Below are 21,728 nucleotides of genomic sequence, written 5' to 3'. Positions count from 1 at the left end.
TTAAATCAACGGTTAAAATTAATTTCCACCTTCGTTTTTAAAAAAGAGGAAGAAGAAGAAGATAAATAAGAACGAAATCGTCCATTATCACGATTCCACCATTTTTGTTCACCGCACACAATTAATAAATTACAATTGGAGAGAAGGGTTCGCAATTAATCGAGAGAGAGAGAGAGAAGATTTCGGGGGGGGGCGAGGATTTCATCCCTGCGAGGAAGTTGGCGCGAAGCTGGCGAGCGGAAGTGGTTGAAAAACGGTCTCGAAGGTGGGCTTGTTACCGGGCCGATCGATAACACGGCCTCGTTGCACTCGATCCACTCGCGCTTTCGCGGGGCGAAAGAGAAAGAGGACCGGTTTTTCCAAGTAACACGCTCTATGCCACCAGATTCCACGGGGCAACGGTCCAAAAGATTGATCGATCGAGTCGAGATGAAACCGCGAATTTCATTTTATATTCTATACACGGTTCGATATTGAATTTGATGAATATTTTTCCTTTTTTTCTTTTTTTTTTAATCGATGATCGAAATATCGAATAAGATTTTATTCAATATTTTTTTGAGAATTAAAGTAACGATTTTGATATTTGATATTGAATTTGATGAATATTTTTCTTTTTTAATTGATGATCGAAATATCGAATAAGATTTTATCCAATATTTTTTTGAGAATTAAAGTAAGGATGATTTTATAAACACTAAATTTCATTTTAAATTCTGTAGATTGATATTTGATATTGAATTTGATGAATATTTTTCTTTTTTAATTGATGATCGAAATATCGAATAAGATTTTATCCAATATTTTTTTGAGAATTAAAATAAGGATGATTTTGTAAACTCTAAATTTCATTTTAAATTCTGTAGATTGATATTTGATATTGAATTTGATGAATATTTTTCTTTTTTAATTGATGATCGAAATATCGAATAAGATTTTATCCAATATTTTTTTGAGAATTAAAGTAACGATGATTTTGTAAACTTTAAATTTCATTTTAAATTCTGTACATTGATATTTGATATTGAATTTGATGAATATTTTTCTTTTTTAATTGATGATTGAAATATCGCGAATAGTGATTTTAGATTGACGTAGAAGGCATTTTGAATTTGAAATAAGTAAGATTTTATAAATGATAATTTTTGCAAATTTCATTTTAAATTCTATACAGTAGATTTTGAGATTAGTTTGATATTGAATTTGATGAATATTTTTCTTTTTTTAATTGATGATTGAAATATCGCGAATGGTGATTTTAGATTGACGTAGAAGGCATTTTGAATTTGAAATAAGTAATGATTTTGTAAATTTCATTTTAAATTCTTAAATACAGTTTGATATTGAATTTGATGAATATTTTTCTTTTCTTTTTCTAATTGATAATCGAAATATCACGAACGTGATATTTTAAATTGACGTAGAAGGCATTTTGAATTTGAAATAAGTAAGATTTTATTAGCAATTCAAGTGAATATTTTTTTGAAAATTAAACGAATTTAACGATTTTATAAATGTCATTTTAAATTCTATATATTCAATTCGATAAATATTTTTCTTTTTTTTTTTTAATTGATGATCGAAATATCGCGAACGATGATTTTAGAAGACATTTTGAATTTGAAATAAGTAAGATTTCGCAAATTTCATTTTAAATTTTATATTATATTTGAATATATTCTTTCCAATGATCAATCGTATTATAGAATTCGATTTTTCATTCTGAACAGTTGTTGAATGCAACTTAAAATAAAATAGTAACGATTTTTATTCACAATTCAAAATATTTTCTTCGAGTAATGATTAAATTTTATCTAATTTGATGAACATATTTCTTTTAATTTGATTTTAAATCGATCGTATAAAAGATATTTCGAATTTGAATGATTCTTCACTTCCAACAATCGTTAATGGATTATTTTATAAAAATATACAATAACAATAGAACCAATTAAAATATTCCAACTGACTTTTACACATCTTTTATACAATAAGATGAATAAAAAAAGTGATATTGTCATTCCACCTTGAATTTATAATTTTTAATTTCAATTTGAATTCACGATATCAATAATTTATCATTTTTATCAAATTTTAATAACATCAATAACATTCTATAAGTAAAAAATTGGTTGATGGTTGATTGGTAAAAAATCTTGTCACACTTAACAACATCACAGTATCATCGTCATGGCAACTAAAGGCAACGAAATTCAGGCAGACCTTCGTAGTAATCGATAACCCTGACCAGATTGTATCGCGCCCACGCCGGCTAACGTTGATGCAATAATTATACCGCAAAGTGAATTATAAGATGAATTATCAAATCGATAATTCGAATTGATTCAGATGAATTATTATAAAGTGATAATTTTATTGTCATACAATTATTATACACCGTGGATGTATCATCTCGGATCGAACTTTGATACTTTCGTAGTGAAAAAAAAAGAAACGAATTATTTAAAGTAATTAAAATTCTCAAAGATATCCTAAAAAATTTTCTTAAAAATTTTCTTTCCATTCTACTCTTCACGAGTAGAACGAACAAATGCATAATCTTTAACGGATTATACTTGTACAATCAAACATTATGCAATACACTGAATTTATGAAAAGAAAAAAAGAAACGAATTATTTAAAGTAATTAAAATTCTCAAAGATATCTTAAAAAATTTTTTTTTAAATTTTCTTTCCATTCTACTCTTCACGAGTAGAACGAACAAATGCATAATCTTTAACGGATTATACTTGTACAATCAAACATTATGCAATACACTGAATTTGTGAAAAGAAAAAAAGAAACGAATTATTTAAAGTAATTAAAATTCTCAAAGATATCCTAAAAAATTTTCTTAAAAATTTTCTTTCCATTCTACTCTTCACGAGTAGAACGAACAAATGCATAATCTTTAACGGATTATACTTGTACAATCAAACATTATGCAATACACTGAATTTATGAAAAGAAAAAAAGAAACGAATTATTTAAAGTAATTAAAATTCTCAAAGATATCCTAAAAAATTTTCTTAAAAATTTTCTTTCCATTCTACTCTTCACGAGTAGAACGAACAAATGCATAATCTTTAACAGATTATACTTGTACAATTAAACATTATATAATACACTGAATTTATAATGGACGAAAGAGGATTCTTAATTTAAATCAGTAAATTCAATATATATTTCTATATTCAATATATATTTTTGTTATAATCGAACGACTGGCAAAAAAGATAGAAGCGTATAATCGACCCTCTGAAAATAATTCATCCCTCCAATCATTTGAAAAAAAAAATCACCTTCCATTTCCATCTAATTAAAATCCGATTATGTTCCAAATATAAAAAACACAAGTCCAAAAATACATTAATACCCATCCAATCCAATTTATTTAAATCGTAGTGCTGAAAGCCAAAGGATGAAAACTGGAACAAGTTAAATTCCACCAAGCATCGAAGAAGAAGAATAAAAAAGATCGAGGAGGGACCTTAAGAATTCGAATCGAGAAACTCGATGATCGAGGCGGTGATTTCGAGAGAGAGAGAGAGAGAGAAGGGAGAAGAGAAAAATATTGGATGGAAGAAGGAGCTGGCCAACATGGAGTCTGCGGTGGATTCCCTCGGCGCGGAGTGTAACTCATGATGGCTATTATGGCGTACAGCGCACCGTAACAGCTTCACGGTGTTCAATAGCATAATTGCGATCGCGCGCTTTACCGCGTGCAGCGTATTAGCATAATATTCCACGAGGCGTGCCGGGGTGTAGTACACATCTCCCAATATCACCGATCATTCCGACGAGGAGAGATTTTTAATTCGACCCAACCTCGGTTAAGCTCGTTTTTCGAATTGATCTCCTGATAATTGATGTGATTTCACAAGTTTTATTCTATTGAGAGACAATTTTTTGAAAAATGTAGCAATTCACGAATTATTATCGTTTCGAAACTTTGGTTAAGATTGTTTTTCAAATTGATTTCAAGTTTTGCTCCATGAGAGACAATTTTTTGAAGAATAATCCGCGAATTATCATAGTTTCGAAACCTCGTTTTTCAAATTGATTTCAAGTTTTGCTCCATGAGAGACAATTTTTTGAAAAATAATCCACGAATTATCATCGTTTCGAAACCTTTCGGTTAAGCTCGTTTTTTAAATTGATTTCGAATCAAATTGATTTCATAGATCACATTTGGAAAGAAAATTTTTTGAAAAATGTGGCAATTCACGAATTATCATCGTTTCGAAACCTCGATTAAGCTCGTTTTTGAAATTGATTTCAAGTTTTGCTCCATGAGAGAAAATTTTTTGAAAAATAATCCACGAATTATCATCGTCTCAAAATCTCGATTAAGCTCGTTTTTCAAATTGATTTCAAGTTTTGCTACATGAGAGAAAATTTTTTGAAAAATAATCCGCGAATTTTTTGAAAAATAATCATCGTTTCGAAACTTCGGTTAAGTTCATTTTTGAAATTGATTTCGAATCGTGATTTCACGGATGCAAGTTTTGAAAAGAAAATTTTTTGAAAAATGTGGCAATTCACGAATTATCATCGTTTCGAAATCTCGGTTAAACTCGTTTTTGAAATTAATTTCATAGATCAAATTTTGGAAAAAAAATTTTTTGAAAAATGTGGCAATTCACGAATTATTATCGTTTCGAAATCTCGGTTAAACTCGTTTTTGAAATTGATTTTATAGATCAAATTTTGGAAAGAAAATTTTTTGAAAAATGTGGCAATTCATGAATTTTCATCGTTTCGAAATCTCGGTTAAACTCGTTTTTGAAATTGATTTCATAGATCAAATTTTGGAAAGAAAATTTTTTGAAAAATGTGGCAATTCACGAATTATCGTTTCGAAACCTCGATTAAGTTCGTTTTTGAAATTGATTTCAAGTTTTGCTCCACGAGATACAATTTTTTGAAAAATAATCCCCGAATTATCATCGTTTCGAAACTTGTCAATTGAATATATACTTTCAGGTATACGATTTTGTTCATGGAAAACGTTGGAGGGTTCAGTGGATGTTGGAAAAGAGCGAGAAAAGAAGAAACTAAAAGGAAATAATAAACTTCTTGGCGGAGTTAATTAATACAGATTTAATAAAGATTGGTTAAAAAGGGTCTAATAAGACGAGGAGGATTTTATATTATTAATATATGAAAGATTAAAAATTCATTGTAATTTGTCGTTGAGACAACCGTTGAGGGGAACCGGTTTTGTAATGGACATTTAAGAAAATGGAATTTCTGAATGATTGATCAGATTCACACGCCCTAATGGGTCAGCAGGAATACGGGGAACGTGTTCGAAGAAATACGGAGGGGGGAGGGATACATAATTGCCGTGAGTGCTCATAATTCTTCTGCCTCTGATCGATTATATAGGTATTATATAGGCCTAAACTACTTGATATAATTTAACTCGGATATCTTCCTTCCACGAGGAGATCCGAGGACCTCGTTTGAGGTCGAATAAACTTTCCTTCTTCTTATTCATACCTTAAATATATGAATGATATGGAATAATATACGAATGATAAGGAATAATCAGGACATTAGAAATATTATCGATATTATAAAATATAAAATATGAATATTTGAGGAGAAACGTTTCGATTTCGATTGATTTAAAAATGGATAAAAGAAAATTGAAATTTTGCGAATTCGTCGCTTCCTTCTTCCTAAAATAAATAAATAAACGTTGCAAAGGATTAATATCGATATTTCATCAAATGGTGGAGATATTTTCCCTTTAAAAAAAAAAAAATTGTTCCAAAAGATCATATTTTATATCAGCTTTACGTATCCCACTTTCTTTCGAGGATGGGAAGGAACGAGAAGTGCGCAAAGTAATAATATTTCATCTCAGACTTTTTCGACGGACAGATATCGCATTTCAGAGCGTTAAAGAACGATGAAAAGATAAGATCCTTATTTTTATTAAACGATTCAAAAATTTTTCCCTCTTCCTTCTCGTTCCTTTCCAAAAGAAAAAAATAATCTGCTGAAAGGATATGATAGAGAGAGAGAGAGAGAGAGAGAGAGAGAGAGAGAGAGAGAGAGAGAGAGAGAGAGAGAGAGAGAGAGAGAGAGATTAGTTTTTCCTCTTTCTTCCTTTCAAAAAGAAAAAAAAACTGTTGGAAGAATACAACAATAGAAAGAGAAAGATAGAGAAATTAACTTTTCCTCTTCCTTCTCTTTCTTTTCAAAAAAAAATCTATTGGAAGGATACAACGATAGAAAGAGAAAGATAGAGAGATTAGATTTTCCTCTTCTTTCCTTTCAAAAAGAAAAGAAACAGTTGGAAGAATAAAACGATAGAGAGAGAGATAAAGAGATTAGCTTTTCCTCTTCCTTCTCATTCAAAAATAGAAAAAATTGTTGGAAGGATACAACGATAGAGAGATTAGCTTTTCCTCTTCCTTCTCATTCAAAAAAATCTATTGGAAGGATACAATGGTAGAGAAAGAGAAAAATTAATTTTTCCTCTTCCTTTCAAAAAGAAAAATATTTATTGGAAGGATACAATGCTAGAGAGAGAGAGAGAGATAAAGAGATTAGTTTTTCCTCTTCTTTCCTTTCAAAAAAAAAAAAAAATTGTTGGAAGGATACAACGATCAGCTTTTCCTTTTTCTTCTCTTTCTTTTCAAAAAGAAAAATCTATTGGAAAGATACAACGAGAAAGAGAAAAATTAACTTTTCCTCTTCCTTCTCGTTCAAAAAGAAAAAAACTGTTGGAAGGATACAACGATATAGAGAAAGATAGAGAGATTAACTTTTCCTCTTCTTTCCTTTCAAAAAGAAAAAAAAACTGGAAGGACACAACGGTAGAGAAAGAGAAAAATTAACTTTCCCTCTTCCTTTCAAAAAAAAAAAAAAAATATCTATTGGAAGGATACAACGTTAGAAAGAGAGATAAAGAGATTAACTTTTCCTCTTCCTTCTCGTTCAAAAGGAAAAAAAAACTGTTGGAAGGATACAACGCCACAGAGAGAGAGAGAGAGAGAGAGAGAGAGAGAGAGAGAGAGAGAGAGAGATAAAGAGATTAACTTTTCCTTTTCCTTCTCGTTCAAAAGGAAAAAAAAACTGTTGGAAGGATACAACACTAGAGAGAGAGATAAAGAGATTAGTTTTTTCTCTTCCTTCTCTTTCTTTTCAAAAAGAAAAATCTATTGGAAAGATACAACGAGAAAGAGAAAAATTAACTTTTCCTCTTCCTTCTCGTTCAAAAAGAAAAAAAATTGTTGGAAAGATACAACGGTAGAGAGAGAGAGAGATGAAGAGATTAATTTTTCCTCTTCCTTCTCGTTCAAAAAGAAAAAAAAACTGTTGGAAGGATACAACGCCACAGAGAGAGAGAGAGAGAGAGAGATAAAGAGATTAACTTTTCCTCTTCCTTCTCGTTCAAAAAGAAAAAAAACTGTTGGAAGGATACAACGCCACAGAGAAAGAGAAAGAGATTAGCGGAGGGAATTCTATTGGCCCCCGTCCACGCGAGAGTTTACAATCGTTGGGGATAAGGGGATAAGAATCGCCGTGTACGAAGGTGAAACCCTACGCCGCTCGAGAATTAACGATTAGGAAAGGAACGTGGCGGGGTGTCGCGGAAATTCGAAATCGACTCGCAGGAAGAGGAGGCGATTGCGTTTCAAGAATCGCTTGCAATAAAAGCCGTGAGAGGACGGGACGAAGAGATATACCGGTCGGCGAAAGGTGGGAGTGGCAAGGGTCGCGTAAAAGCCAAGGTAAAACGGAGTTAAATTAATCGCGCTATCCAACGCGCACGCGAGACCATTTTTCCCCCGCAGGGGAAAATCGAGATCGAAATTCTTAGGAATTTTATATTTTTGAACGAATTACAAATCGATACGAACGGAGGAAGAGGGTCATAGTTGTAAAACGATAATGAAATTAATCCAAAAGGTAAAGATAATTAACCCCCCTTTTCGGGGATACGTTCACGTATGTTTTCAAATCGATCGAAATCTGTTGGAAAAAAGTTGGACAATCACTGCTTTGAAACCGTACGTTTGATGCGGTATATAGTATCTCTATGGAAGATTAAAGAAATTCTAATTTTATAGATGAAAGACTGTTGTTCGTATCTAGGGAATTTTCCACTTCACTCGGCGTAAAGTGGAATCAATGAGAAACGTTACGAGTAAATTTACTTACTTAATTAAATAAGTAAAATATACGATACGTATCTTTTTTCTTTAAATTAATCGAAATCTATTTAAAAAAACCGTTCATCTTTTAGAATCTTTTTCACTCGACAATCGAATACTTTGAAAACCGTACCTTTCTCTGCCTTATAATATCCCTACACAAGATTGAAGAAATTCTAACCTCTATAGATGAAAGACCGCGTATCTAGGGAATTTTCTCGGAATAAAAAGAGGATCGATAAGAGAAATATAAATTTACTTACGAAAGTGTATCTATCATGCATGAAACGAATCGATTCGAAAAGAGTTGTTCGAACTTGCGTAATCGATTAATAAAACGAATTCTCTAATAACGAAAAGAACACATTGATAATATTCCATGTAACACGGGGATATAAATTAAAATAAATTAAATAATACAAATATACGTGGAGTATAATCTTTAACACTTTAACACGGAATAAATGTACGATCGAGCGGAGGGATAGGAACGAGTAGATACAGAGAATTATTTGAAGAAGAGCCGGTAGTTGAAATATAGGTGGAGAAGCACCGCTATTATTTCCCGGCGAAGGATGGCGCTGACGGCGCAGGGGCGGCGGTAGAGGCGCATTTTGAATAATAGAGACCGCGGGTCTATTTATGCTCTGAAATCAATAGGCCAGAGAGAGCGTCTATATCGTCGCGGCTAGAAACGAACCACGGCACGCCGTGGATCGTTCAGTGTCGTTTCCTTCGTTGTTCGCATGCATTCACTCCACTTATAAACGCGTCTCATTGTGCCTCGGTAAGGCGCTTCTCTATCGTCCATCATAAATGGGGAACTAGCTGCTGTTCTGCAGACCTCTTTCTCCCCTCCCTTCCTCCCGCTCGCTCTCGCTCTCTCTCTCTCTCTCTCTCTCTCTCTCTCTCGCGCGCGGTCTCCGTCTACTCTACCCCCACCACTTCCCTCTTTTCACGACCAACACCGCAGAGTCGAGAAACAATATAGCTTCTCGATTCGTTCGGGGGAACGTATCGTTGCTCCACTTGAATAATCCGATTCCTCGATTTAATTATAATATCTCTATATATAATTGGAATTGAGAGGGTTAAAAAAATTTGGAAAAATTTCGTGATATCGATTAAATATCTTTCCTTAAGTTATGTATAGAGTTTTATATATGGAACTCGAGGTAATAAATATTTGGAAGCATCCTTCCATTAAAATTCCAATTAAAATTGGAAAACTGAATTTTTCTTAATCATTTTAAAATCTACTTTATTTATTTTTTGTAAAGAATAAAAGTAAAACTTGAAAATCGTGAAAAATTGAAAATTTAGAAGAAAAAGATAAAATTATATATGGAATATCAGCCGATCCAGGCTCGTCCCTTGTTACAGGCTCGGCCATTTTTTAATTAAAGAGAAGTTGCGAGTCAGCAATAAGCGAGACGAAATACCGGTGAAAAGTAACCGGTTCGGGGACCACGAAAGAACCAGAATCCGCGAGTGAAGCCTCGGGAAGGGAGAGGGAAGGACGAAGAGAGATGTGGAAGAGATATACATTTGTTCCTTTCACCATCGCGATCCAATTAAGATTCTGACTCTTCAATGTCGTTCCACGTCTATTAAATTTCCTTTTTTTTTTCTTTTCTTCTTTTCTTTTAGAGCATCCAATTATCAAAATTTTTTTGATTCTGAATAATTTTTGCTCGTTGGAAAAAATAATTAACGTCAATCTTCACTCTTTAAGGAAAATTTAAAAAGCTTAATTCTTAATAATTGATTTTTCGAACCGGATGAAGAAAAGATTCGAGAGTTAATCATAAGTTGGCCGTAATCCCAAATTTTTGGCAGAAAATTCTCGAAAAATTCTCTCCGTTCTCTCAGCCCATCTACAATGCTTATTTAATCTTTCAGTGTTTGATAAATTTTGAAGATTTCAAGATAATCTTTATAATTAAATGTAAAAATTATTTTTAAATCTTAATTGTAAAATGATTAATATCGACTAGTCATAAAAATATTATTTTTAGTTTCAGCTAATCAGGAATATATATTAAGTTTTCCAAGATCATGAATTATAATCAAATTTATAGTACAATTCTAACTAGACGTGCATTTTTAATAATATTTTTCTTTTTAGTTATAGCATTAATTGAAGCATTTAAAAATTGACCAATTAATAGGATATCTCCAGATATAGCTTTTCCTTCATAATCATTATTATTATTATTATTATTAAGAAATTTATTTTATCCAATACTGGCAACAATAATGAACTTTATCCTCCATTATTTGCTTATATTATTCGTCACCATCAAATTATGCAATTTTTAATTATAAAATGATTAATATCGATTAGTCATAAAAATATTGGTGTCCCATATATTATTTTCAGCTTTATAATCAGGAATATATATTAAGTTCTCCAAGATCATGAATTATAACCAAATTTATAATACAATTCCAACTGGACGTGCATTTTTAATAATATTTTTCTTTTTAGTTACACAATTGGATTACATTAATTGGAGCATTTAAAAATTGACCAATTAATAGAATATCTCCAGATATAGCTTAACAAATAATATTCATTGTTACCTTATAATCATTATTATTATTATTAAGAAATTTATTTTATCCAATATTGGGAACAGGACAAATTTTATCCTCCATTATCTGCTTATATTATTCGTCAATATTTATTCGAACGTAAATTATGCAATTTTTAATTATAAAATAATTAATATCAATTAATCATAAAAATATATTTTTGGTATCCCATATATTATTTTCAGCTTCACGATCAGGAATATATAAGTTCTCCAAGATCACGAATTAATAATGATCAAATTTATAATATAATTCTAACTGGACGTGCATTTTTAATAATTTTTTTCATTTTTTCATAATTTAATAATTTATAGTACAATTCTAACTGGACATGCATTTTTAATAATTTTTTTCATTTTTTCATAATTTAATAATTTATAGTACAATTCTAACTGGACGTGCATTTTTAATAATTTTTTTCATACCATTTTTAATTTGAAAATTTAAAAATTGACCAATTCCATTAATAGAATATCTCCAGATATAGCTTTCCTTTCATAATCATTATTATTATTATTAAGAAATTTATTTTATCCAATACTGGCAACAACAACGAACTTTTATCTGCTTATATTATTCATCAAATTATGCAATTTTTAATTATAAAATGATTAATATCGATTAGTCATAAAAATATTGGTATTCCATATATTATTTTCAACTTCAGCTAATCAGGAATATATATTGAATTCTCCAAAATCACGAATTATAATCAAATTTATAGTTTACAATTTTAACTGGACATTTTTAATAATTTTTTTTCTTTTTATAGTTATACCATTAATTGGAGCATTTAAAAATTGACCAATTAATAAAATATCTCCAGATATACCTTTCCCCTCATAATCATTATTATTATTATTATTAAGAAATTTATTTTATCCAATACTGGCAACAACAACAAACTTTATATCCTCCATTATCTGCTTATATCATTTGTCACCATCAAATTATGCAATTTTTAATTAATATCGACTAATCATAAAAATATTCGTATCCCATATATAATTTTCAGCTTCACTATCATGAATTATGACCAAATTTATAATACAATTCTAAGGTAGATGTGTTTTTAATAATTTTTTTTATACCATTTCTAACTCGAATATTTAAAAATTGACCAATTCCATCAATACTAAGATACTAGGAAATAATATTAGATACTAGAAATAATATTAAATTTTCATTATTACCTCATAATCATTAATATTATTATTAAGAAATTTATTTTATCCAATACTGGCAACAACAAATTTTATATCCTCCATTATCTGCTTATATCATTCGTCACCATCAAATTATGCAATTTTTAATTATAAAATTAATATCGATTAATCATAAAAATATTCATATCCTATATACTATTTTTATATATTAACTTTTCCAAGATTACGAATCACGACCAAATTTATAATACAATTCTATCTGCATTTTTAATAATTCTTTTCATCCCATTCCTAACATTCCAACATTTAAAAATTGACCAATTCCATTAACACTACTTACAAATAATATTAAATTCCCATTATTACCTCACCAATCATCATAATCATTATTAAACAATCTATTTCACCAACAACTTTCCCCTTTATCCTCCTCCCTTATTCATTCACATCGTTCATCAGACTATCCAACTTTCCCTTCAAAGATTTCCATCTCAAGAAAATACAAAAACCCCAAATTCAACCTTCCACCTTCAAGAAACGATCGAAACGATCGTTCGTTCCTTCATTCGAGGGAGGCGGATGTGTCCCATCCATGGATCCATAAACCGGCGTTCAGCGCCCAGGCTAGGAAAGGAAACGAAACGGTGGACCACCGGTGAACGGATTCAAAGGTGCGCGTAACACGTGCGTGGCGTGGCGCGAGGCGACGAGAAGAATACCGGATATGGGCTAGACTAGAGCCAGACGGGCCGGAATGGAAATCAATACAGTCTCAACACTCGTCGCCCTCTCCCTCCTCCTCCTCCTCCTCCGCCCTTTTTTCTCTTCCTTTCCTTCTTTCCTCCTCTTTATCATCTCTCTGTTTGTTGCTCTCTTTGTCTCTCTCTCTCTCGTTATTATTATTGGCCAGAGCCAGTTCTACAGGAGCGCAATGGATCCCGTCCAACGTCTCACTTTACTTGGACACGGCTTTTAAATTTTTCCAATTGGAATTGAAGGGATTTTTAAAATTTATCGATTCGTTTCGATTCGATTTTTCTGTATTCTTGAGAGGAAAGATCGATGAATCGATCGAGATAATTCAGGATCAACAGGTTGATTATATAAATTTTATATTCGATCGAGTGCAAGGATGAGAGGAATATAAAATATATATATATCGTAATATATAAATATATAATACATAATATAATAGGATGTTCGATTGAAAAAGAAAAATGGAGCACCGAGTTGCGATGCAAATTGTAAAATTTTAAAGCGCGGTGAAAAAAAGTCGCGATACGAAGCGAATGAATCATTGGCCGATGAATCAAGCAGTTATGCAAAGGTGAAGAAAGGGGAGGAATTGTTGGGCAGCCTCGAAGTGGAAACGAGGGAGAAAGGACGAAGCGATTCAAAGGTTTCCGTTGTTGAAACGAGATAACCGAGACCAAACATGGTCTTCTTGCCAGTGATTTCAGATGGAGACCGATTCGCGATCCTTTTACGGCCTGCTCACTCTCCCCGCCTTTCTTGCCCGAGTCTCACAAGTCTCCGTCCACTGTACCCCAAATTCTTTCGTCCCTTCGTGTCAACACACGAGAGATCCGACCAGTGTATGATAAAAGTGAGCGAAAAGAGTAAAACGTCTAAAAGAGAGAGGAATTCTATTCCTTTATGATACACTTTGAAAACATGTGCAAACGAGGCGATAGATTGGAGAATCTCTGGTTTAGAGCCAAGAAGTAGAATAAGAATCTAAAAAAAAAAATCTTTATACATCTTTGATATACCTTAAATCACACGAATAATGAAAAATCGAAAGGTCTCTGCAAGATTTCAGATGAAGGGTAAAAAACCTTTTAAAAAAATCAAACCATTTATCTCTTTTGAATGCACCCTAAATATTATATATTTTATATCATATGTTTAAACGAAGTGAAAGAGTTTCTAAAAAAATTTCATAAAAGATTTCTACTAAAACAATAACTAATTTAAAAAAAAAATAATTCTTATTTTTGCATAGTCCAATCCGAAAGATTTCAAGCAAGGAATAAAAACACCTTTAAAAAAATCAAGCTCTTAAATCCCTCTTTGATGCATCTCAAATGTCACTTTATATCCATATAAATATAAGTGAAAGAGTTTTTAAAAAAAAGTCTCTATAAAAGATTTCTACTAAAACAATAACTAATTTAAAAAAAAAATAATTCTTATTCTTGCATAGTCCAATCCGAAAGATTTCAAGTAAGGAATAAAAACACCTTTAAAAAAATCAAGCTCTCAAATTCCTCTTCGATGCATCTCAAATGTCACTTTATATCCTCTATAAAAGATTTCTAATAAAGCAATAATTAATTTAAAAAAAAAACAACTCTTATTATCTGCACAGTCCAAGCTTCATATACCTTATCCAAATATGCAAACGAGATGAAAGACCGAAAGATTTCAAGCGAGGGATAAAAACATCTCAAGAAAAAGCAAGCTCTATTCCCCTTGCACCTCAAATATCACTTTATATCCGTATAAGTAAACGAAGCGAGGGACCAAGTCTCTAAGAAAATTTTAAGAAAGGTTTCTACCAAGAGCGATAACTGATAACCAATTATAAAAAAAAAAAGCAATCCCTATACCCGTACACCTTATCCAAATATGTAAACGAGATGAAAGATCGAAAGATTTCAAGCGAAGGATAAGAACGCTTGAACGAAAAGCAAGCTCCATCTCTCTTCAATGCACGCCAAACATCACTTTGTATCCGTATAAGTAAACAAAGCGAGGGAAAGGATCGCTGAAAGAGTCTCTGAAAAAATTTCATGGAAGATTTCTACCAAGATAACCACGGACAATCATTTAGAAAAGGAAAAAAAAAAAAGGCAATCCCTATTCCTCTGCAGTCGATCGAGCCTTATCCAAATATGCAAACCGAGAAATGAAGGATATGGAGAGATACGGTGACGCAGCGCGCGCACGCGGTTTCTTCCACGGCAAGAATTCGGGCGAGGAGGAGAAGGTTTGCCGTGGAAGAAGGGAGGGGCGGGCGGCATGCGGTTGAGAGGTACGGTGAACCAGATATTCGAATGGCATCGACGGGTCTCGGTGCAGAAGGGGCGGGAGTAGGTGCGGGAAAGGGACAGTCTCGAGAGGCAACTGGGTATACGAGGTAGTGGGATATACGAGCGGAGATATCCAGGTCACAAAACAAGTGTCGCAACCGGCCACGCTGGCACGCTCCTGGCCAGAGAGTATACACACATGCACGCACACACACATATTCCCGGCCTGAGCGTGGCAATTTCGACTCCTGCCGCGGCGCGTAACCTGACGGGCGTGCCTGTGAACCGAACTATCGATTGGCCGCGTACCACCCGATGTTCCCGCGTAACGAGGCAGCGAATTAATTAAACCGTCCCGCCACAGCACAATGGCAAAGTTGAACAGTCTTTTTCAACGGTGTTTCGGAACGATCTTAATCGTACAATATCCGAAATATCGGTGGGGCTTGCGTTCTTTTACGTTCTTCGATCTTTCTGTTACCCGAACGTGTGGAATCTCGGTTATATTATAATACAATTCTTCTTTTTCGTTCCTCATATTTTTATTCCTTACAAGTATTATTTTTTATTTTGAGTTCGATCGATGGAAAAATTTTTTTAAATAATTTTTTGAAACGGATTGAATTATTGAAAAAAAATAATAATGAAAAAAGAATTGAGAGAGATGATTATATTATATAGGAATCTGAAAGTGGCCAACAATAACGATATATGCCGATATTTTTTCTTTTTCGTTCCTTCATATTTTTGTTCCTTACAAGTCAATTATTTTTTATTTTGAGTTCGATCGATGGAAAAATTTTTTTAAATAATAATTTTTTGAAATGGATCGAAAAAAAAAGGAAAAATAATGAAAAAAGAATTGAGTTTTTTTTCTTCTTCTTTTTCGTTCCTCATCATATTTTTGTTCCTTACAAGCCAAATATTATTTTTTATTTTGAGTTCGATCGATGGAAAAATTTTTTTAAATAATTTTTTGAAACGGATTGAATTATTGAAAAAAAATAATAATGAAAAAAGAATTGAGATAGATGATTATATTATATAGGAGTCTGAAAGTGGCCAACAATAACGATATATGCCGATATTTTTTCTTTTTCGTTCCTCGTCATATTTTTGTTCCTTACAAATCAAATATTATTTTTTATTTTAACTTCGATCGATGGAAAAATTTCTTTGAATAATAATTTTTTGAAACGGATCAAAAAAAAAAGGAAAAATAATTAAAAAAGAATTTTTCTTCTTCTTTTTCGTTTCTCATATTTTTGTTCCTTAGTCAAATATTATTTTTTATCTTCGATCGATGGAAAAATTTCTTTGAATAATAATTTTTTGAAATCGAATTATTGAAAAAAAATTAATAAAAAAAGAATTGAGAGAGATGATTATATTATATAGGAGTGAAAGTGTTCAACACTTTTTTTCTTCTTTTTCATTTCTTATATTTTTATTCCTAACAAGCCAAATATTATTTTTTATTTTGACTTCGATCGGAAAAATTTCTTTGAATAATAATTTTTTGAATCGAATTATTGAAAAAAAAAAAAAATAGTGAAAAAAGAATTGAGTTTTTTTCTTCTTCTTTTTCGTTTCTCATATTTGTTCTTCACAAACCAAATATTATTTTTTATTTTGACTTCGATCAGAAAAATTTTTTTAAATAATAATTTTTTGAAACGGATCGAAAAAAAAAGGAAAAATAATGAAAAAAGAGTTGAGTTTTTTTTCTTCTTTTTTTCGCTTCTCATATTTTTGTTCCTTAGTCAAATATTATTTTTTATTTTGACTTCGATCAGAAAAATTTCTTTGAATAATAATTTTTTGAAATCGAATTATTGAAAAAAAAAAAAGGAAAAATAATGAAAAAAGAAAGAGACTATTATATTATATAGGAGTCTGAAAATGTCCAACAATAACGATATATGCGAGCCGATATTTTTTCTTTTTCGTTCCTCGTCACATTTTTGTTCCTTACAAATATTATTTTTTAACTTCGATCAGAAAAATTTTTTTAAATAATAATTTTTTGAAACGAATCGAATTATTGAAAAAAAAAAAAAAGAAAAAATAATGAAAAAAGAATTGAGACGATTATATTATATAGGAGTGAAAGTGACCAACACTTTTTTTCTTCTTTTTCGTTTCTCATATTTTTGTTCCTTACAAGCCAAATATTTTTTATTTTAATTTCGATCGATGGAAAAATTTCTTTGAATAATAATTTTTTGAAACGGATCAAAAAAAAAGGAAAAATAATTAAAAAACAATTTTTCTTCTTCTTTTTCCTTTCTCATATTTTTGTTCCTTAGTCAAATATTATTTTTTATTTTCGATCGATGGAAAAATTTCTTTGAATAATAATTTTTTGAAATTGAATTATTGAAAAAAAATTAATGAAAAAAGAATTGAGAGAGACGATTATATTATATAGGAGTGAAAGTGTCCAACACTTTTTTTCTTCTTCTTTTTCGTTTCTCATATTTTTGTTCCTTACAAGCCAAATATTTTTTATTTTAATTTCGATCGATGGAAAAATTTCTTTGAATAATAATTTTTTGAAACGGATCGAAAAAAAAGGAAAAATAATGAAAAAAGAATTGAATTTTTTTCTTCTTTTTTTTCGTTTCTCATATTTTTGTTCCTCACAAGCCAAATATTATTTTTTATTTTAATTTCGATCGATGGAAAAATTTCTTTGAATAATAATTTTTTGAATCGAATTATTGAAAAAAAAAATAATGAAAAAAGAATTGAGTTTTTTTCTTCTTCTTTTTTGTTTCTCATATTTTTGTTCCTCACAAGCCAAATATTATTTTTTATTTTATTTTCGATCGATGGAAAAATTTCTTTGAATAATAATTTTTCGAATCGAATTATTGAAAAAAAAAAAAAATAGTGAAAAAAGAATTGAATTTTTTTCTTCTTCTTTTTCGTTTCTCATATTTTTGTTCTTTACAAGCCAAATATTATTTTTTATTTTGACTTCGATCGATGGAAAAATTTCTTTAAATAATTTTTTGAAACGAATTATTGAAAAAAAAAAATAGTGAAAAAAGAATTGAATTTTTTTCTTCTTCTTTTTTGTTTCTCATATTTTTGTTCCTCACAAGCCAAATATTATTTTTTATTTTGACTTCGATCATTCTTTGAAAAATTTCTTTGAATAATAATTTTTTGAAATCGAATTATCGAAAAAAAGAAAAAAAGAAAAATAAAGAATTGAGAGAGACTATTGGAAAGATAGTTTGGATAAATATTTCATATTCAAATATAATCACTCGGCTCGATACAGTGGAGGGAACAATTGACCGAGGAGTTGGCGCGAAATCACGAACGGGCTTCGTGGGACGTGGAAGAGGTAATCGAAGCACGTGTGAGCGAGCGATGCCGAGAATTTCAACGAACCCCCGATAACTGTAAAGCAAACGATTTTTTCTTCTTCTTCTCCTTCCCTATTGTTTGCCTACCATCGATTCTTGTCGCGATCTTCGATCGTGTCGCCTCTTGAATTAGATCTTTGGAATCGCGGGAAAAAGTCCAACGATATTCCGAATAATAACTTCGATAAATGTACAATATGCGTGTATCAATATGCGCTTTGGAATTATTTTCAACGTTTACTCATGGCTTTTCCCAATCAAATATCGAATCCTTCGTAGTAATAATAATAATAAATAATTTATTTTACTCCCTTTTTCCGTTTAAAAATATTATTCGAACAATTATTTAACTTTGCGATTGTTATTTCAACGATCGAAGATCATTTTTCAGTGGCGAAGAAAATTGGCCGACGGGATGCGCGAACGAAGATGGCGACATCTACGATGAATTTCAAACCGTAGATATTAACGAAGAAAGCAACGAGGCAAGCCAGATCGATATTGCAAAGAAAGAGAGATTTCGGTCGATTGCTATCCTTGTCCTCCCCCCTCCTCTTTTTATCGCGAACGAATTCTCTCGGCGGACGTCAGCAGTCGACTCTTCCATGGTCAATTGTTCGACAAACGAAAACGAATAAAAGAAGATCGTGATGCGAGGAAGAAAAGAAGATTGCTACTTCTGGTAAGCTCCGGAATGCCGACTATACCTAACAAGGTTCATTAACACTAACTATGAATATTAGCACATTGACTGCCGCCACGATACATCGGAATATATGCATGCACATGTATTATACAGGATGTCTCACGCGACTAATAAGTCGACTCTACTAGATTTAAAACGAGTGGAGAGAAAAAAAGAAAGATATATATGTAATAAGGCGAGTGAATGAGGTTTCAAATAATGCATCACGTGATGTTTACGTCTACGTTTGTATTAATAGAATCGTATGTACATATGTACGGTTTTAATTTTTGAGAAAAAAAAATGTGGAAACGTTCAATCAATTCATTATTAATCACTCTCGATGTTAATATATTTATAATATTTAAAACGTATTTTGAATTCAGTACACACCGGTTGTCATTCATGAAATTGTGACACGATAAAAATAGAATAAGAATTTCATAATATTATAATTTTAATTTCATACGAATAAATAATACAAATGTTCTCGTGATCTAATCTGATCTTTATCTATCTACATACGATTCCATATACAGATGGATCGATTAAAATAATTAATTCCGATATTATCGTTCATCGGTAACCTCGAAAAAACAAGTCGAACGTTCGTATGAATCGCGATATAGAAAGAAAGAGAGAAAAAGAGAGAGAGAGAGAGATTCATGATTATTCACGAGGAAAAATGAACGAGAAAAATTATACCAAACAAAAACTAACAGACAAAACCGTTTACACGACATAAAGGAATAACCGTTATCCACGACATAAAACTATTAACGCAAAGATATAAGCAACCAGTATCCAATTTTTTATCCAAAACAAAACATTTCACGTGAACACCGCTAACAATCGCAATAATAAATCGGTAACTACAACACGATTCATCATTTCTTTATCCTCTTCCAACCTCCGCATCCTCGAAATTCTCTTATTCCCGTATTGTACGTATACGGCGAGGAAGGAATCCAAGGTTAAAGAAATTAAAAAAAAAAAAAAAAAAAAGTGAGACGTTAAGATGCGAGCATTCGTCTCAAAAAGATTGCACCGCTCGATACGCAATGAAAAAAAAAAATTAAAATCGGAGGACAAAGTTGGGAAGAAGTTTAAAAAAAGAAGGAGGAGTAAATATATATATATATATATATATAATACGAAGACATCGAGGCTAGGCGACTAGATTGTCCAAGGCTTCTTAGAAAGCTCTTAAAATGCGAATAGCGTGGCCGTGAACGGCAGAACGATACTCGCGAAGACGAGCAGGCACGGGAAATTCGTCACGTAAACGGCGGACAATGACTCCCTGCTACCTGTGAGCCAAACGACTCGCTAAGATACCCGTTAGTTGCTCACCATGAAAAACCAACGAATCACCTACCGCAGCGCGAATCGTGTACCCGCGCATGCCCGTGCATCGATACCTAAATCGCTATGGGTCTCGCATTGGGTTTCGCACGCAACAACAAACCCGACACGATTGCCAATCGCGATTGGAAATTGCTAAACGCTAGCAGTTTTAGTTTTAGTCTTGAGAGAATTGGCGGTAAGCTTTTAAGCCAAATAGTAATTAAATTTCTAAATTCGAATCGACTCGGTGTTCGAAAACGATTGTTTTCAACGATTTGATTAATTTTATAACGCTCGATTTTACGATCATGCGTCCTTTGTATTCTAAAAAATTCTTAACACGTTTACGAGTGAACTCGTTCCAACTGTGTGCCAACTTCTGTTAGTATTTTCGTTCCTTTCTTCTTCTTCTTCTCCTTCTCCTTCTTCTATTTATTAGTAATACAAGTCACAAGATAGAGAACGCACGTTCTCATCACCAGATGCATGGGGATCATACCATGTAATATCCTACTACGTATCCCCATGGCAATCGCCTGGAAATCATAACAATGTTCTTCGCGTGGGTTAGACTCAAATATACGTATAATTTACCCGTCTGGATAGATTAAATCGAGCTTAAGGTTAAAACACATCTCGTGCAACAACTCTGTATATAGGTTAGATCGTTATTTTTGTCGACGAAAGCCTGGAATGTACGTTACGAACGGCAACGGTCGTCGAAATCGTATACGTGAATTTCATACGACGAGCCCGTCCAATAATAATCGTTTTTTTTCGCGCATGCGCGAGTGAAAGTGAGCGGGCACGGAGCAAAGAGGGCGAATGTCGAGCAACGATCGTAAAAGAAGTAAGGAAAGAAAAAGAAGGAAGAATTCCTTAAGATAATTTACTCGACGGAACGAAGCGAGGTGGGGAGGCGCGAGGAGGAGATCGACGCGGCAGATAGGGGGCCGCGAGAAGGAGGCCTATATCGAGCCCACCTTTCACTTCGACGAGGCTCCGGCTTTTTCGTCCACCCGTAGCCGCTAATTATCGCGCGAGAACGAAGATTCCCGCGGCTAGATAGCGCGTGGTAAAAGTAACCGCTTTCCGGATATCGAGTACGCGTTAACGAAGAGAGACGAGTCGTTTTCGAGAAAGCATCCGCCGCCGATATCGGATATACGTATCTCTCTCTCTCTCGCTCTCTCGCTCGCTCTCGTTCTCGCTCTCGCTCTCGCTCGCTCGCTCGGTGAACGCAAAACCGTGAGAACAATTTTCACAACGCGTGTCGATCGATTGTGAACGCGTTTCCTTCTTCTCTAGCCAATGTGCCGGTTTCTCATGAAATTTCAAATTG

General features: G+C 32.3%; 1 protein-coding gene across 1 annotated transcript in view; it reads right to left on the bottom strand.

Moving 5' to 3' along the window:
* Nucleotides 1–21,728, bottom strand: part of Ecr (ecdysone receptor) — a 120,853-nt gene that overhangs the window by 98,118 nt on the left and 1,007 nt on the right. The window lies entirely within an intron of this gene.

This window comes from Apis mellifera, linkage group LG8, assembly GCF_003254395.2.
Source record: "Apis mellifera strain DH4 linkage group LG8, Amel_HAv3.1, whole genome shotgun sequence".
NCBI lineage: Eukaryota > Metazoa > Arthropoda > Insecta > Hymenoptera > Apidae > Apis > Apis mellifera.
Note: the sequence above shows the minus strand (reverse complement) of the source record. Positions and strands in the feature narration are given on the sequence as shown.